A 19,372-nucleotide genomic window follows, 5' to 3' on the forward strand; every position below is an offset into this window, starting at 1 on the left:
CACCAAATGTGTCATGTACAAAACGCTTATAAGACCGGTTGTCCTCTACGGACATGAAATTGAGCAGATATATTTCCTCATCTAAATTCCTTCCAAATACTGAAAAACAATATTTTTTTCACTTTTTGAAATCGAAAGAATTGTAAATAACATGATTGCGTCAACGTATCTTTAGTTTTCCTATTAACGACGAAGGATTATTTTCATACTAAAAATGCTCCTGGCCTTTTGGCAGCACAGTGCGGCTAGAAGTTCTTGAGCCGAGGTGATTTTTTGTTCGGTTTAGGATACATTTTTAAATGTATTTTAATATATTCATATAAGTTCTAGTGATACTAACAATCAGGTAAGATTGAATTGCGTGAGTTTAGCATTATGGTGTGATGATTAACAGCTTCAGGCAATGATTGTATCGAGCACTGTGACGATTTTCAAGTAGGTCATCAGATGATGATACCGTTTTGTAAAAGTGGAAAGAATCACTTGCTCAGTGGTGTTGCAACGAAGAGCAAAAGTTTGAAATCTACATTTTTTTATCTTCTATAATTGGATCAAACCCTAAGGGGCCCTCCTTAGCGGTGCAGTAAGACGCGCGGCTACTAAGCAAGACCATGCTGAGGTGGCTCGGTTCGATTCCAGTGCCGGTCTAGGCAACTTTCGGATTTGAAATTGTCTCGACTTCCCTGGGCATAAAAGTATCATCGTGCTAGCCTCATGATATACGAAAGTACAAATGGTGACCTGGCTTAGAAACCTCACAGTAAATAACTGTGGAAGTGCTTAATGAACACTAAGCTGCGAGGCGGCTCTGTCCCAGTGTTGGGATGTAATGCCAATAAAAAGAAGGAGAAAAAGAATTGGACCAAACAGGGTAAAATAAATGGTTAAAAATATTAAATATTGTGCGAGATAAACGGGTAACTTTTCAAAATTACACGGGTAAAATCCGTTCGGAAATGAGAAAATAATTCATGATTTCATGAATCCAACACCTTTTCATTTTATGAAAATACACCATGAATATAAATCATGATTTCATGATTTATTCTCGCGTAACCAACCAATGCGTTACGATTTGGTTATTGAGATCGAAAAATAAAAAAAAAGCAGGGGTTTTGAACTCAGAGTACACTGAATGAGAATCCGGCGTGCTACCTTTCAGCCGTTCTCACTTCTTGGGAAGGAGTGTTCGAAGTATAACCAGTTATGCATTTTGTCGACTGTTGAAGATTGCGTAGTACCATGAATAATGTTCCTGAAATCATGAATTATAATCATGATTTCATGAACTAACTAATGATTTCATGATTTTATATTCATGATTGTGGGTATGCATGTGTTTCCGTGTATCAATCATAAACCTACGGCTTCCTAACAGTATAAATCATTAGTTTTCTGTGCAGTGAGCCGGGAATCGAGTCCATAGGCCCAAGTAGTATTTTACCCTATTTTGAGTCAAGTTTAGAAAATATTTAGCTAAATATTTCGATTATAAGATTTCAAATTTTGACACCTGTACTGCTTAGTAAATAAGCATAATGACAATATGCATTTGATTTAGTGTGGATATTGATGAGAAATTTGAAGAAACTACTTTTAAAATTATGTTGTGCAAACACCTCAAAACCATGTGAAGCAAAGAATCCTTAAACATGACACATATCATAAAATCTGCAAAACTCGACACTAGAAGAAAGTAAACAAAAATAAGCAATACGTTACCAAAAACTTGTAAAAAATTATAAAAAGGACGAAATATTTTAAGACCAAATGTGCTTATAGTTTATGGAACAGTCTATATAAGCGTTTGAAATCTCGCCTAACTTCGTGACGATCTTGAATTTGAAATTTTTTGTTCTACACTCTGTTCACACGATTATGCAATATGGATAACTTGATCTTCGGAGAGTTAATACAAATAAAACACGTATAAAATTAGAACTTTTATTTAAAAAAATAAAGAAATTACCTTTTAAAAATGAGTCATCCCAAACATGTTATTTAGGTTAAATAAAAACCAAGACATCATTTCATTTGTGTATGAGATCTTATTTTTAAACCCAGCCTAGTTTTAAATAAACTATTAATTAATAATTACAAAACATGAAATCTGGACAATTTCTAATCTTCCAGCTCGGTCATCCGGAATCGAAGCTCGTTGACGGGTACACTAACCAGCGTAGAAGTTATCCTCAGTTCACCGTAGTTCCACCTGTACTCAAACAGACGGGTGATTCGCGAAATTATCATCTCCATCTCCAGCATGGCCAAGCGCCGACCAATGCATGTCCGTGCTCCAAACCCAAACAGCAAATTCAAGAACGGATGAGCATCCTTACCATTAGGATAGCCCTCCTCCTGGAGCCAACGTTCTGGTAGGAACTCCTTGGCTCTCTCGACGAATCTCTCCTCATGATTCAGGATCATAGATGCCATGACAACATCAGTCTATGGCGAAAGAATGAACAGATTAATTGCCTACCTACAATCACTCAATCATCTGGTCGTACCCCCTTCGGAATTTGATAGCCTTGTAGAACGAGATCCTTTCCAGCGGCACGCAAGTTTCCTGCGACTGGTGGACACAGACGTAGACCTTCCTTAATGCAAGCACGCAGATATGGAAGATTGCGCATGTTTTCAGGCGTCAACGGTGAATCTTTTTTGGGTAGAACTTTTCGAATTTCTTCCCGAAGTTTGGCTTGTTTATCCGGATTATTGGCCAAAAGATATAGGATTCCTGTAGCGCCCGAAGAGGTCTGTAATCAAATACCAATCATTAGGTGGAGCTTTAATTATTGACAGTCTGTATTTGCGCACCGTATCCACACCAGCCATCAACATATCGAATGCCATGACAATTGCGACGTGTCGGTCTACCTTTAGCAGCTTTTCCAACACACTCTGGGTATCGTTGGGAGCTGAGGATTCTTTTCAATCTAATAACAGCGTCATCGACTTTGGCCATTACCAGACTATAAACAGATTTCAATTGTAAGTACAAAAGCACGTCAATGAGTTCGATGGATACCTACTCAGTTAGATTGTCCAGCGTGATCATCAGTTTTTTGAATGTCGGTGTCTTATAATATTTCCACACGGACGGCAGCACATCCAGCTGGTACGTTAGTTCGAAGAATTGACGAATATTGCTGACAATTAGATGAGCTTCTTCAGACTGCGAATCCTCCAAAACACCCAATCTGGTGTCCAAAGCCAGTACTCCCATCGTTTCCAATGCCCAGCGGTTCAACCACTGATTAAAATTTCCTGGCAGCTCATTCTTATCATCGCGAATTTTCAACATGCTGAATTGTTGGGGGAATGCATCCTAAGTAAATTCAAAATTATTGTATAGCTTCTACTCACATTTTCATGAACTCTTGTGTAACATCATCCAATTTGTCAACATACAGCTTGATCGTCTTTGGTTGAAGCATAACAGGATTGACCGCCGTACGGAAGTTCTGCCAATTTTCTCCATGCCTATAAAAAGAATACCGATCAACCTGACCAAACGTTGCGGCATATCATTTGCATTCTTCTACTCACTCGGTCACCAGTCCACCATGACCCTTAAACACATCCGGTCTGACTTTCTGTCGATAGTGAACAAACGTATCGAAGAAACCTCGTCGTATGGGCCATTGACCTTCACTGCGAAAGAGGGTTTCGTAATCGTCCGGTCGGAAGCTCATCAGAACATCATTGCGTCCGAGAATGCCCGGCATCTTAACCAGATCACCATAATCCTCACGGAAGAGACGATGCATTTGAGGAAAGTTGGCATTATGGTAGCGGCCTTGAAAAAGCAAATAATTGAGAAATGATTTAAATCTTGCTTTACTATCCGTAGTTGCTACTCCTACAATACCAGATCAGTCGCTCTTACACAGAGAAGCGACAGAAGCTTGCTTGAGACCGACATTCGGCTCCAATGTTCGTAGCACCAGAATATGAATTAATTTATGGAAAGTGAGAAGATAACGATGATGCAGTCACTAGGTCACCCAGATAATTCCAAACTATCGAGCGATGTGAGCCACAAAAACAATACTATCGTACTTGTGAGTTCTGAGCTCTAGGACAATTTTGATGATAAAAAAATGTGAGCCAACCTTCCGAAAATTGGCCCAGTCGACCATTGCCTTCCGGAGTTATTAAAAAAGTGGAAAAAAACAAAACCGAAAGAAAAATGTTTTGGTGCATTCTCATGCACGCAAATAAATATGAATTGATGGAAATAACTAAATATATCTTCCTAAAATGCAATTTCGAACTCTCTTAGGTGCTTTTCTTGTCACATTTTATAATACACTTGTCGACTCGGCAGACGTTGTCCTGCATAGTATGCGAAAATGTGCGTCGTGAACTGCCTATGCAAAATTCCCTTACGAATCCTTATTTTACCCTTATCGTGATTTTTGCATAAGGAAATATCATATAAACCTGTCGGAAACTATAACAAAGGAACTGATGGAATGAATAAAATCCTTACATCCGTTTTCGAGTTATGCAAATACGAACACAGACCATTCCATTTTTATTTTATCGAGAAGAAGAAGAAGAAAAAGAAAAAAATATACGAGAAAGGTATTTCACTGCTAAGTAGGTTTGTGATAGTTGTGAATCTGATTATGGAACTTCTTATCATTTTATATGTAGCTGCCCAGTCTATGCACAATTGCGCTTCCAAATATTTGGTAAACACTTACAGGGGTTAGACAAAAAGGTTGTATAGGTAAAAATAAGTCGAAATTCAAATCCGCATAACTTTGCGTATAATAATCCGATTTTGATTAAACCAGGACCATCAGAAGCGGACACTCATCTAGTATACTGTCCTTCTGCAAAACCTGAGATTGGTCCTTGGCCACCGGAAATGTTCCGAGTTTTCCAAGGTTATGTTCAAGATGCATTTTTCACTGCTTGTAATTTTATTTGACGTTATCTTTCATCATGTTTTATACTTTCTCCGAAAACTAGAACTAAGATGCCGGCCAATGGCGGCTGTAGATCGAGGATCCATCTAAACTACACAGAGATACGGCCATTTCCGTAAAAAGGTTCCGGGAACATGATTAAATAATAACAGATCGGAATAATACAAATATGAGTATCTGACTTCATGGCTTTGCGAGACGATGATTACAGAAACATTTTCAGAATGATAGTGTTCACTGCCACCCTTATAGCAGGTTCCATGGGCCTTCCAGGAGGGGCCGGTTTTGGCACCATCTGGAATCATGCATTATATGGGTTTCAAAATTCATGTTTTCCCAAGACGATGAATATAGGATCTTTATTAAAGATACATTTTGAGGGCTGTAAGATTCTCTGGCCAATTTGTAACAGGTTCCGGGTGTTATTCGAAAGTGACATTTGTTCAGGGGGTATGGCCAATCCCGTACCGTTTTCACGAAAATAGCCATATCTTTGCGTATATCTATCGGATTTTCGATCTGCAGCCAGCATTGTGCAGAATATTAGTTCTAGTTTCTGGGGAAAGCATAAAACGTGACGGCAGTAAACGTCATATAAAATGACAAGCAGAAAAAAATACATTTTAACATACCCTCGGAATACCGGAACATCTGCGGTGGCCAAGCGCCGATCAGAGGTTTTGCATGGGGACAGTATACTAAAGAGTTTCCTCGTCCGATGGTCCCAGTTTCATCAAAATCGGATCATTCTACGCAAAGTTATGATGATTTGAACATCGTCAAATTTTGCCTATCTCAACCTTTTTGTCTAACCCCTGTATATTTGGGTTTAAGACCCCAAGTTTTACCAAAGGTTCGTCGGCATTGGCCGAAAGCCATTCACGCCTTTTTGATTCTGAACTCAATGTTAGAAGTCCAGGAAAGCTTTGAATCCAAAATTAAACCAACATACTATACTTGATCAGTTACATTGATTTCAAAACCAAAAAAATGTAATAGACGAATATCATTACGGTTACGTTTTTCCGTTAAAGAACAATAGATGTTTTATTCGGAATGACCGAAAGGCCATATTAGCGACACCGACTTTCATGTACCTGAAGAGCATTTTACATCAGGTCGAATAGGGTAGTAATGCACAAACCCACTATGTTAGATAGTCGTCGGCAAATCCATAGGTAGGAAAACCGCCATTATTGAGTAACCTCAATAGCGTATCTGCAACGAGATTCCACAAAAGTGGAGATAATACTCCCCCTTGAGGTCATCCGCAGACACTTAATTTCCTAATTGCTGTTTGACGTAATGTCGAGTAGAGATGTCGATTTTTAAGCATCTGGTGAATCCATTTGGTTATTATATAAGGGAGCCCATGACAGCGTGCGGCTTCCAATATTGCATCGAAAGACACGTTGTCGAAAGCACCTTCAATATCTAAGAAAGCACCCAAGCACGATTGCTTCTGAGCGAATGCTTTCTCGATATCGTACACAACCTTGTGTAGAAGAGTCACGGTGGACTTTCCAGAATGGTAAGCATGTTGATTAACATGAAGAGGCATGTTTGCCAAACAGTTATCACGAATGTGATGATCGATAATACGTTCTAAGCATTTCAGAAGAAATGAGGTCAGACTGATGGGTCTAAAACTCTTTGCTTCTTCATATGAAGCACGTCCTCCTTTTGGGATAAACTTTACAGTGAAATCCCGCCAGGATATGGGAATATACCCAGCAGCAAAACTGCATACTAAAAGTTTTTCAAAACATGTTTGATATGCTCAAAACCTCTCTGAAGTAGAACAGGATAAATCCATCCTCCCCTGGAGATTTGTAGGGAGCAAAACTGTTAAGTGCCCACTGCCCATTGAATCGATTCAGTAGTTATAATTCTATATGCTTGAGCCCAAGCCCCCTAGCTACATGAAAAGACATCAGGATCATCCGAAGAGGTTATATCGACACATCCAGGGAAGTGCGTAACAAATAAGTCCATTTGGCTTGCGAATTTCGCCAACTTGGAAATCCTTGGATCTTGCAAGAATTGTATTCAATCAACTAGCATCACTCAAACATTTACACAAAGGTTTTCCAGCCGGATCGTTCAGCAGATCGTAGAGCCTACTTTCAAGCTTTGCGAGCCAACTTGAAAGAATCCGTCCCTGCTGAATGGCATCTGTTCCAACTGCTTCTGCACTGTTGCCTGAGTTTAGCCAAATCGGAAATCCACCATGGGGGGATTTTTGCAGAATGCAAAGGGCAAGCTTCTTCGAAAGCTTCCACGATGTGCAACGTTGTAGTATCAACTGCATCATCCAAGTCGGTAGGAGTTTCTATAGAAGATAGATATCCATGAAATTTGGTAGAGAGCAACTCTGTGTAAAGATAAACTGGGATCTAAAACGCAAGGACTGCGAAGTAACATTCAAATGATCAAAGTAGTTGCAGCGATGGTCAGATATCGATTCCTCATCTGACAACTCGTCAACTCGTAACTGATTCTATTGGAGCACAGGGTTATGTCTAACACCTCTGCTCTATTAGATACCATAAAGGTTGGGCGATTGCCTATGTTAAGTAAACTAAGTTCGGTACTACTTAAGTATTCCATCAAGCTGGAGCCTCTCAGATTGATATCCGAGCTACCCAGCATCACTGCCGACAATTAGCGGAAGGCTTTTTGTAGTGCAATATATGACAACTCGTTTGAAAGCATCCGTAGGGGATGGTTCGTCATGTAGTAAATAAACCGTACAATAGACGTATTTCCTGACTGGTTCCGCCAGTTGCATCAATTGTTACGACACATACATCTCTGGTTGTTAGTTCAGAGATAAGTGTAGCAACGATAGCGTTGTTAACGGCATTGATCGAAAGATTGCTATTTCTTTACTGAAAGCAGCAAAAACCGGGTTCACTAGGTTACCTAGGTAGAAGCTACCCTTGCGATAATAGAATTCCTGACCAAAGCCACTCGGGATTTGCCATTTTGCATAAGTCAACGAAGATTAATCGTTGCTGTTCTTTTATGCTGTAGATTGATTTGAGCTATATTAACTGAAGCCATTGGTTAATTAAGAGAATGCCCTCCACAACTTCAGCATTAATATGAACAGCAACGATGAAACCAAATTGATATCTTATCAAGAAAGTCAAAGACGAACCACAGAGTACAATATGTATAACGCATGAAGCGAATCCATAGAGGTGACAGTTTGTTGAAAAACTAAATAAAAACATGCTCATAATCCCACCCTTATGTTCTGTTCGGGGAGAGAAGTTGACATTGACTTTACGTCAACTCTCAATGTGGCCGAACAGCCGGGCTCCTTCGACTGGGAATTCTGTCCCATTGTTTGCTACTGAAAATTGGCTGGATTTGACTATGGGATCAGAAGCTAAGGCTAAAATATTATTTGTTGTACCCAAAACACGCTAAAATACTCATTTTTATTTTTTGAATTTTGAAAAGTCGGAATTACATAGTTCTGGAACTTCTTCAAAATTCGATTACTATCTGAAATCCTGATCCCAATATAGAACAGTAGGATACAACACGCACAAATCTATTTCTCTTTCGTTCTTAATGCAAGTTAAAAAAAACAACACGGCCATTAAATGTCAGTCTTGGCATTTAGTGGCCTTGTTATTCTAATTTCTTTGTCAGTCAGTCAGAAAGAGATAAAGCAGTCCCTATTCGATCATGGACCGTACATGGACCGGGGAGTTGAGAATCACGTGCAGGAGTGAGCTGGTTGTGCTTCAGTCAGCCAACAGGGACCGCCAGAGCCAATGATTCGTAAGGAAATGCCTGATCGAGCGTGGCAAGATTTAGCTTTGTATTTTTTCTCGGCAAGGGAATGTGTGACGTTTTTGGTCGTGGTTGATTATTACAGACGATTTTTGACTGTCATTGAGATGACAACCACTAATGCATCCAAAACTATTCAGGCCTTAGAACGTATCTTCAGAGAGCACACCTACCCTGAATCAGTTCGAACTGATAATGGACCTCCTTTTGCGAGTGAAGAGTTCACGAACTACTGTATCAGGAAGAATATCCGACTCGTGCGTGCCATACCTTATTGGCCCCAGATGAATGGGCTAGTTGAAAGACAGAACCAGGGGACCATTCGAGCACTACGAATTGCCAGATCGTTTAAAGAAGACTGGAGGAAAGCGGTTGATGAATATGTATATTCTTTACAATACATCTCCGCATTCTTTCACCGGAAAGTCCCCAATGGAACTTCTCACTGGAAGGCCTTAGAAACACCTACTATCTTCGCTAAGAACCGAGCCGTATTGGAATCAGGATGAAGAAACGCGTGATAAGGACACAATAAAGAAAATGCAGGGAAAATTGTATGCGGACAAACGATGTCATGCCAAAGAATCAGCAATATCCGTTGATGATACTGCCATGATTAAAAACTAAGATATGGGAAAACTGGAACCTAGATTTCGATTGGAGAAGTATTCTGTGATCCAGAAAACGGAAGTGACGCGATTGTCTTGAGTGCCGACAGGACTAAATAAGACGCCCAGTAGCTCTTTTGAAAAAGTGGCCAAATTTCCATGGCCAAGATGGTTAGTATGACCGTGTCAATCGTATCACATCAGAATTATATATTTATACGAAAACCCTATTAAAATCCGCTACATGTCTTTAACAGATAGGCCACAGTTACCAGCTACACCGATTTCAGATGATCAGGACGATTCTCCGAAAGAACCGGGCATCGGAAATTCTGATTTACGTACGACGCTAGCGGACAGGACGACTCGAAACAAAGAGGTGCAGGAACCTCCACCCACTAAACGGCCGAAGAGATCCATTAAGACACCACCACGATTTGAATTATGATTATATGCAATGTAATTTTCTGTATTTTTTAAACCTTTGGTCGTTGTTATTAGAACTTAATCCGGAGACCAGAAGAAGGATGTAGAGTACATAATTACCACCCTAAAGCCCCCGTAAGAGTAGAGTTAGAAGAGCAACATACAAAGTGAAAGGGTTAGCTAGAGCAGCAGTGTGGTTCAGAAGACAGGCTTGATCTAGGCTAGATGAGCTGAGTGGTATAGCCAGATTGGAGATCGGAAGAATAAATCGATCGCAGTTAAGCATTGAGTCAAACGTTTTAATTTGCTAGTGATCCGAAACAGTATTCAAACTTGGGTGAACTCTACAGATCAGAGCTTTAAGATGAAGCTGTACAGAATTTAAATCATTTTCACCTTGCATTTTCAGAGGCCCCAATCTCAACAAAAAGCAACGAATAACTGCACAGCAAAAAAAATATTAATATGCTGCGACGCAATTTTGGTCAATGTACTCAAAAACTCTATGTAATAATCAATTTGAGGTATTATTAAGCCATTTTGATATTTTATTACATAACTCAATGTAAAGTGTGACAGGCAAAATATTTTTCATGTTACGCTTAAAGTACACAAAATTACCTGCATAAGTTTGTAATTTATTACATATAAAATGATGCACATCATGCCAGTTGAACAAGTTGCACAATCTTACATATTCAGATATATTATTATGTTAAATCAATGTAAAATTGCATAAATATGCTGCGATCGCGCCCAAACTAACCCCAAAACGAACTGTCAAACAGATGAAATTTTCGGGTGCTGATTGATCGCCGAAAATGTTATTGTGCGGGATAAAACTTTTTTATAGTTAAAATTTAAGTGCGTTTCCGGAAAACCAGTGGTCCGCTGATCGCCCACATTCGGAGGAAAGGTTTTTGTGTTTGGCAAAGGAAAATCCGGCATCGCGATTCTCTGATTGGGAAGTTCAATAATTGAATCAAGAAGGTAAGTTTCTGATCAGCGTGAACTTCATTTCATTTGGAATTGTACCTAATACAATATACTCTTTTTGTTGCAGTCATCGTCGAATTTGGCGAGTTATTTTCCACGAACAAGTTTTTGGTAGATTTCTGGACGTTAGTAGGAAACCATTCCGCAAGGTAGGTACCCAATCGTTAACAATGCTTCAGAAGTTTATTTGTTTGTTTTTCGTCAGGCAGCAAACGACGGAGAAACGGTGCTACCCTGGATGACACAGAACGATTACTCGAAGCAAGTGGGCATTATTCTGATCAGCTGAAGTAAACTTGATTCTTTCAAGTGATGCAGGAATATAGGTATATTTGAATGCGCGCATGTATTTCCAAATAGTACGATGTTAAGAAATGATTCAAGGAAAAATTCATTCCCTGAAAGTTCAATTACTGATGTTGATTCTGCAGTGAAGTGATTAAACCAAACAAATGCAGATTAAAAACTATATACGGAGCTATTTGGCCACCACGATTAAATTATGCAACACAGGGCTGTTAAATATTCAAATTTGCGATATGTATTTTTAAATTTAAAACATTAAAAAAAATCAAAATCTTAAAATTTCATAATTATATAATTTGCAAATGTTAAAATATCAATTTTGGTCATTGTATCAAATTTTGCAAAATTCAGGATTTAGAAATATAAAAATTAAAATGTTTAAGAATCTATAAATTTAAAAAAGTAAACATTTAAAAAAAATCTTAATCTAAACATTGGAAGGTTTACAAATTAATAATTTCTGAAATTTCAAAATTTGGACATGAAAAAATTTTTGAGCTTCAGAAAATAGCATTTAGCAATTTATAAAGCTTAAAAACTCAAAAATATATTAATTTTCAAATTTGAAACTTTTACGTGATGAACTTATAATCATGCAATAAAAAATTACAAAAATAAAATATATAAACAGAATAAAAAATTTAAAAGTTAATAAATTTAAAAACTAAAAAAAATAAATTTATAAAAATTACGAATTATAAAATTTTAAAATTCAAAAATCTAAAAATTAACAAATTAAAAAATTTAAACTTTAAAAAATTAAAAATTTAAAAAATTTAAAAATTTAAAAATTTGAAAAATTTAAAAATTGAAAATATTTAAAAATTTAAAAATTCAAAAATTGAAAAGATTTAAAAACTCAAAAATTCAAAAATTTAAAAATTTAAAAATTTAAAAATTTAAAAATATAAAAATTTAAAAATTTAGGACTTTAAAAGTTTAAAAATTTAAAAACTTAAAATTTTAAAAATTTTAAAATTAAAAAATTGAAAAAAAATTAGAATTAGGAAATCTAAAAATTTTAAATACAAAAATTTAAATATTTCAAAACTTAAAAATTTAAAAATTTTGAAATTTTAAAATTAAAAGATAAAAAAATTCAAAAATTTTAAAAAATTAAAAATTAAGAAATCTAAAAATTTTAAACATAAAAATTGAAAAATTTAAATATTTAAAAATTTAAAGATTTAAAAATTTCAAAATTTCAAGATTTCAAAATTTCAAAATTTTAAAATTTAAAATTGTAAAAAATAAAATTTAAAAATTATAAAATTTGAAAAATTAAAAACTTAAAAAGTAAAAATTTTAAAAATTAAAGACTTAATAAATTAAAAATTTAAATACTTGAAAATTTGAAAATTTTAGGAATTTAAAAATATGAATTTCTCTATACTTTCTAGCTGAGCTAAGCTGATTTCCAGAAAAAAAATCGTGGATGATAATTTGGGGGATGTACAAGGATTTTTTTTTGATAATTTGAGGGAAGTACTAGGAGAACTTCTGGAGGAATTTCCGGAGGAACTTCCGGAGGAATTTCTGTAGGAACTTCCGGAGGAATCCTGGATGAACCTCCGCAGGAAATGCTGAAGGAACTTCCGGAGGAATTCCTGGAGAAACTTCAGACAATTACTGGAAAAACTTCTAGAGCAATTCCTGGAATAACTTTGCAGGAATTCTTGGAGCAACTTTCGCAGGAATTTCTGGAGGAACTGCTGCAGGACAGGAAATTTCTGGAGAAAACTTCCGCATTCATTTCTGAAAGAACTTCCGCACAAATCTCTGGAGGACTTCCGGAGGTATTCTTGGAGGAACTTCTGAAGCAAATCCCAGAGAAACTTCTACAAGAATACCTGTATGCTCTTCCGCTGGAACTCCTGGACGATCTTCCAGAAGGAACTCCTGGAGAAAATTCTGGAGGAATTCCTAGAGGAACTTCCTGAAAAGTTCTTGAGCGATCTTGCAAGCAATCCCTGGAAGAACTTCAGCAGGAATTCCTGGAGGAACTTCCGCAGAAATTTTGGAGGAACTTTCTGACGAATTCTTTAAGGGTCTACCGGAGAAATTCCTGAAAGTTCTCCCACTAGAACTCCTGGAGGATGTTCCACTAGAGGAGCTTCCTGGAAAATTCCTTAGCGAGCTTCCGGAGAAATTGCTGGAAGAACTTCGAGAGGAGATCTTGGAGAAATTTCGAGAACAATTCCTGGAGAATCTTCCGTAGGAATTCTTGGAGTAACTTCCGCATGTACTCCTGGAGGAATTCCTGGAGGAACTTCCGGAAAAATTCCTGAAGGAACTTCCGCAGAAATTCCTTGAGGAACTTCTGGAGGAATTCCTGGAGGAACTTCAGGGGGAATTCCTGGAGGAACTTCCGGAGGAATTCCTGGAGGAACTTCTGGAGGAATTCCTGGAGGAACTTCGGAGGAATTCCTGGAGGAACTTCGGAGGAATTCCTGGAGGAACTTCGGAGGAATTCCTGGAGGAACTTCCGGAGGAATTCCTGGAGGAACTTCCGGAGGAATTCCTGGAGGAACTTCGGAGGAATTCCTGGAGGAACTTCGGAGGAATTCCTGGAGGAACTTCGGAGGAACTTCGGGAGGAATTCCTGGAGAAACTTCCGGAGGAATTCCTGGAGGAACTTCAGAGGAATTCCTGGAGGAACTTCCGGAGGAAGTCATGGAGAAACTTCCGGAGGAATTCCTGAGGAACTTCCGGAGGAATTCCTGAGGGACTTCCGGTGGAATTCCTGGAGGAACTGCCGGAGGAACTTCCGAAGAAATTCATGGAGGAACGTCCGGATGACTTCCTGAAGGAACCTTCGGAGGAATTTCCGGAAGGATACCTGGAGAAACTTCCGGAGGAATTCCTGGAGGAACTACCGGAGGAACTTCAGGAAGAATTCTTGGAGGAACGTCCGGATGACTTCCTGAAGGAACCTTCGGAGGAATTCCTTGAGTAACTTTCGGAGGAATTCCAGGAGGAACTGCCGGAGGAACTTCCTGGAGGAACTTCCGGAAGAATTCTTGGAGGAACTTCCGGAGGAATTCCTGAAAGATTTTCGGAAGAATTCCTGGAGGAACTTCCTGAGAATTTCCTGGTTGAACTCTCAGCGGAATTCCTGGAGGCACTGCCGGAGGAACTTTTGGAGGAACTTCCTGAGGAATTCCTGGAGGAACTTCGGAAAAATTCCTGAAGGAACTTCCGGCGGAATTCCTGGAGGATCTGCTGGGGGACTTCCTGGAAAATCTTCTGGAGGAAATCCTGGAGGAACTTTTGGGCGAATTACTGGAGGAACTTTCGGAGAAATTCCTGGAGAAGCTTTCGGAGGAATTTCTGGAGCAACTTCCGGAGGAATTCCTGGAGAAACTTCGAAATAATTCTTGGGGGAGCTTCCGGAGGAATTCCTGAAGAAACTTCAGAGAGATTCTTTGAGGAACTTCCAGAGGAATTTTTGAGTAACATACGGAGGAATTTCTTGAGGAACTTCCGGAGAAATTCCTGAAGAGTAAAGGTGAAGGTTTAAAGATATTCTTGGAGGAGCTCGAGGGAATTCTTGAAGGAAATTGTGAAGGAATTGATATTGTGAAGGATGACACTTCGGAAGAATTGATGGAAGAATTTCCAGAGTAATTCTGTAGAATTTCCAATTGAATCCGTGCGAGTAATTTCAAAGGAATGTCTGAAGGAATTTCCAGACAAATCTCTTGAGGTGCGACTGGAGGATCTTTAGAGGAAATTCTTCCTACCAAAACTTCACAACACAATCCCCCGCCCCTATCGCCGATAATCAACAGAACAGACATGGAGGCTCGAACAAAATTTCTTGCAAAACATGTGTAAACAAACACACCGAACCTCAACGCCATCGACGTCGACATTGCAACTCACAATCTCATTTTGACAACACGATGGCGCTGGTATGCTCTTCATGCATAACGACACTAGCGCCAAGTGGCATTTTTTATGACGCTAACGTTGATTATGCACGGGATACCGGCGACATTCCAAAGCAATTTCAAAATGAACAGTCAACTGTTCTCTGTGCTGTCACGTCACCGCCGATAAAATATATTATATGTATTTAAATATATTAAATATAAAAATTAACAATTAAAAGTTAAAAATTAAAAATTAAAAATAAAAAACTAAAAATAAAAAATGAAAAAATGAAAATTAAAAACTAAAAATTAACAATTAAAAGTTCAAAATTAAAAATTAAAAATTAAAAATTAAAAAACTAATAAATTAAAAAATTTAAAATTAGAAAATTAAAACGTGAAAGTTGAAAATTGAATATTGAAAATTCAAAATTTAAAATAAAGGAAAAATTAAGCGAAAGTAAAAAATAAATAAAAAACGAAAGAAATGATGTAATAGGGGTAATGACGGCTTTGGCAGGTTTTGTTCTATTATTGGCAGGGGGGTTTTTTATGACTGATTATGCTCAAATTTGGCCTAAACATTCTTTGCATATCAAAGAATATTGTGGCCAAATTTCATAAAATCAGTCGACAAAACCCCCTGCCAATAATAGAACAAAACCTCTAATCTATTCTATTTAGTATTTGTGGATACGATGAAAAGCGTTTTGAATAAATAAAATTTGAAATTGTTGTATCTGAAAATGTATTTTTGTACATGAAAGAAAAAATCCGAATACCTAACCCTGCTCCCGAAAGCGGGATTCATCCTGACCTGTTTTTACGTCATTATATCAGTTACATCGAAAATATTACGTGGAAAATTAATTACACTGCATTCATTTGAAAACGAAATATCGAGTACGTCAACTTTTTGTTACGTCAATCAAATGTAATAAAACATAATATTTACGACGGCGATGATGTGCATCGAATCTGATGTGATATTACTTTTTATTTTTTACTGTGTACAGCGAGCAAAACACACGCTCTTGCTACATGGTGGTGTGAATGAATTGCTTAAATTATCACTCTCCGTTATGTTTCAGACCACCGTACCGCGCTTAAAGCAAGGTGTTCACGAGCAAATTGTGCCTTCTTGTGCTACCACCTGACCTAGTTTCTGCCATTGTTCGTGACCCATTGGTTTCCTTCGAAATACATTTTATTTTCATCGTATGGATATTTTCCCTAACTACTCGACCCTTTGACTCACTTCTGTCGTATACACCCATGCCGAATAGAGACACGCGTCAGATAGTGAGTAACGAAAATGACCTTGCTCACGAACTTGACTTACCTCCTGGAGCAAATTTTTCAGCATCTCAAACACTCCCGGACCGGGAATTTTGCTGTAGGGCAGGGCACTGTCCCATTCCTGGTCCCTGGCATCGTCCGCAGCACTATCAATTGTTGCAGCCTGGGCCTGAGTACTACGGAACCGAACCGAACTGACCACCAAAGAGTTGTTCACTTTCACCGCTTGGCGCAGCATGTTTGCGTTCAACTTGCGAAACCTTCTTCAACCGGACTGACTTGGAGTGAGGAACGTTTGCAAATGAAATTATCCGGCGACTGGTCGTTTAATATCTCACCGTGCCAAGTGGAAGAATAAACCCCCTTTGATTAGGTGCGATTTGGGTTATCAGCTACCTCGGTCAAACTGATATGGATCCAGTGGTATCGATTACAGCAAGATATCGGCCTGACAGCAGCGGGAGCAGTACTGCGAACTAGTGCGAACCACAACAACGACAACGCGATGCGGAGATCGCGAATCGGAACACCAGTCATCATAGTCATTATCTTCATTACCCTTGCCCGGATGGATGACATTGAACTTTTTTTTCGGTGGTCGCAGTTTCTGTTTTGTGGACGCGTGATCGCTTGGCTCCTAGTATTTGTGCGCTACGCATCTCGAGTCCACCAGCAGAGTCCGGCATCAACACAGCTGTCGCCGTGGAATATGGTGTGGTGTATTGACGATTTGAAGTGTTTTCAGCGCAGGTTGCTTTTGATATCCACGACGCAAAAGCTGACTTCTACCAGTTGTGTGGGTTTATTCACGCGTTTGTTTGGTTTGATATCTTCATTGCCTGATCGTTGGTGGTTTGTTTATATGTAGCCTATGAGCTGTAAAACAAGCAGTTATTGATAAAAAAACACCGGCTATATTTTATTTTTAAAAAGGCGGAATTTTGCCAATAAGTCGTATGTACGATTCCCCATAGAACCTCAAGAATGTTGAGTCCATTATGAGATACTGCAGAGAACCTTACTGTAGAGGTAGAAATACGTATATGTAAGTAAGTAGCCTCATTGAATAATTTTTGTATTAAAGGGCCGTACATTAATTACGTAAGCATTTTTCAGGGTTTTCCAACACCTTCCCCATATTAAATTTTTCCCTTACAAATATTTTTTTATTTATATGAAGCGTAAGAAAATGGCAGACCCCCATAAGTGCTTACGTAATTATTGTACGACCCCTAAAGAAAACAGACACCGAGTCAGATCAGAGTAAGCTCTAACTGGAAGAGGAAGGAACCTCCTTTAAACTCGATTGAAAACCGCAACGCGACAGTTCAGAAGTCAGTTGGAAGGAAAATCAAAATTTTTCGAAAGGCGAATGGATCCCGAGTGCGATACTGTAAAAGTTTTGACGAAAGCACTGCACAGACAAAAATAATGATGGGAGCAAGCTTCCTACTCAGTATCCTCATGAATTTCAAGACTGGAAAAAGCTGTATATAAGCATGAATTCTGAAGACCTGACCTGACAAAATTTCCAAGCTGTCCTTTCCGAATGTACGAGATCTTGGCAGCTTAAGATGAATATCTCAAATCTGAACAGGGACTACGGGCGACTACCTATATGGTTTGATATGGAAAAGGTGTTGCTTGTAGCATACATTACTACATATTTGGTGATTTCGTTCCTTGTCTCATTCGTAATATAGTAAACGTACTTAAGAATATATAAGAACATACTGATCGTTAAATGAACCATGCGTTATTCCCTACATATATTTGCTTTCTATTCAATTCGTTCTCTGGCAACAATGGAGAACATAGCGCGAGAGATCAATAATGATGTACTCATGCTGTAACGTTGCTATGCAATGTATTTTTTAACAATTTTCTGCTCCGGGGATTCAAAACATTGTTGATTACATCATTCAATAATCTATGAGATCTTCTTAAAACGGATTAACTCAATAAAAAGTTGTTCGTTTGTTAACTATGGACCCAACATATTTTTTTAAAATCTATTGTCCGTTTGACAAATACAAGTTAATACTTCAATCAATCCACCCCAATCCAAAGCAGAAAAATTTCATTTAATAGTCTCTAAACTTGAGGAGTTATTTTAAATAATTCTGTAAACATCGCTGTACAATTAAACACACAAAAATCATTTATGCTTTTGATTGTTATCCTTGATATCATTCCTCAGATACACGCCGGTGTATTAGCTGTGCGCGCGCCCGCGTGGCTCCGGCGTGTATTATATGGAACAAACAACCTAATCCCTACATGCAGTCGATGTGGTAGTATGGCTATAGTGACCGCATCCTATCGCCATTTTTGTTGATGTTCTAGGTTCGAATCCCGTTGCGGACATAAAATTTTTGTAATTGATCACCGAAAATTTTCGAAAAATGAGTGAGGCGTAAAAGTGATAAAACGAAAAACAGAAATTTATCAAGTAGGCATGATTTTCGCTTATCTTCTAGGTTCGCTCTTCAGAAAAAAGGGGTGGGAGAAAGATGTTTTACTACAAACTCCGAAAAAAGATTCTCCTCCGACCCGAAAAACGCTTGATTTCGACTCATCGAAACGAAAAGTACGAACCCTGGTTATTGATATTAGGGAGCGGGACCATTTGGGCAGCACCACCCATTCCCGTCCGCAACGTTAATAACTCGACCGCGTTCCAACCAAATGGTTTGATTGTTTGTACATCACTAGATATCGACAGAAACTAACCATGTACTAAAAAACAAGTGATTCAGATGAAATGCGCTCGAGTAATGTACGTTGCTGATGAGAATAGGGGTGCTGCCCAAATGGTTATCTACCTATGTGTAATCTAATTTGATAAGTCCCTTATAAAATATATCACGGTGTGCCTGCGACCATTATTAACGATAAAAAAAGTCCATCCATTCTGAACTCGCCTTTCGAAAGATATAATTTCAGGCGTCTGCCATGAAAATTTCAAAATATTTCATCTAGGGAATCGAAAGTTATAGCAGTTACAAATTTAATGATTTTTGCGTTCGATATTTCACTAATATGCAACCATATATACCGTCCTCCTAATTACATCTAAATAAATTATCATCAAATATGCTATTTGCAA

The 19,372-nt window shown here is 38.2% G+C and overlaps 1 pseudogene; it reads right to left on the bottom strand.

Annotated features, from left to right (window-relative positions):
- Positions 1–1,928: 1,928 nt before the first annotated feature.
- LOC134203022 (cytochrome P450 12b1, mitochondrial-like) lies at positions 1,929–17,013 on the bottom strand (annotated as a pseudogene).
- Positions 17,014–19,372: the final 2,359 nt, after the last annotated feature.

This window comes from Armigeres subalbatus, unplaced genomic scaffold (assembly GCF_024139115.2).
Source record: "Armigeres subalbatus isolate Guangzhou_Male unplaced genomic scaffold, GZ_Asu_2 Contig1584, whole genome shotgun sequence".
Classification (NCBI taxonomy): domain Eukaryota; kingdom Metazoa; phylum Arthropoda; class Insecta; order Diptera; family Culicidae; genus Armigeres; species Armigeres subalbatus.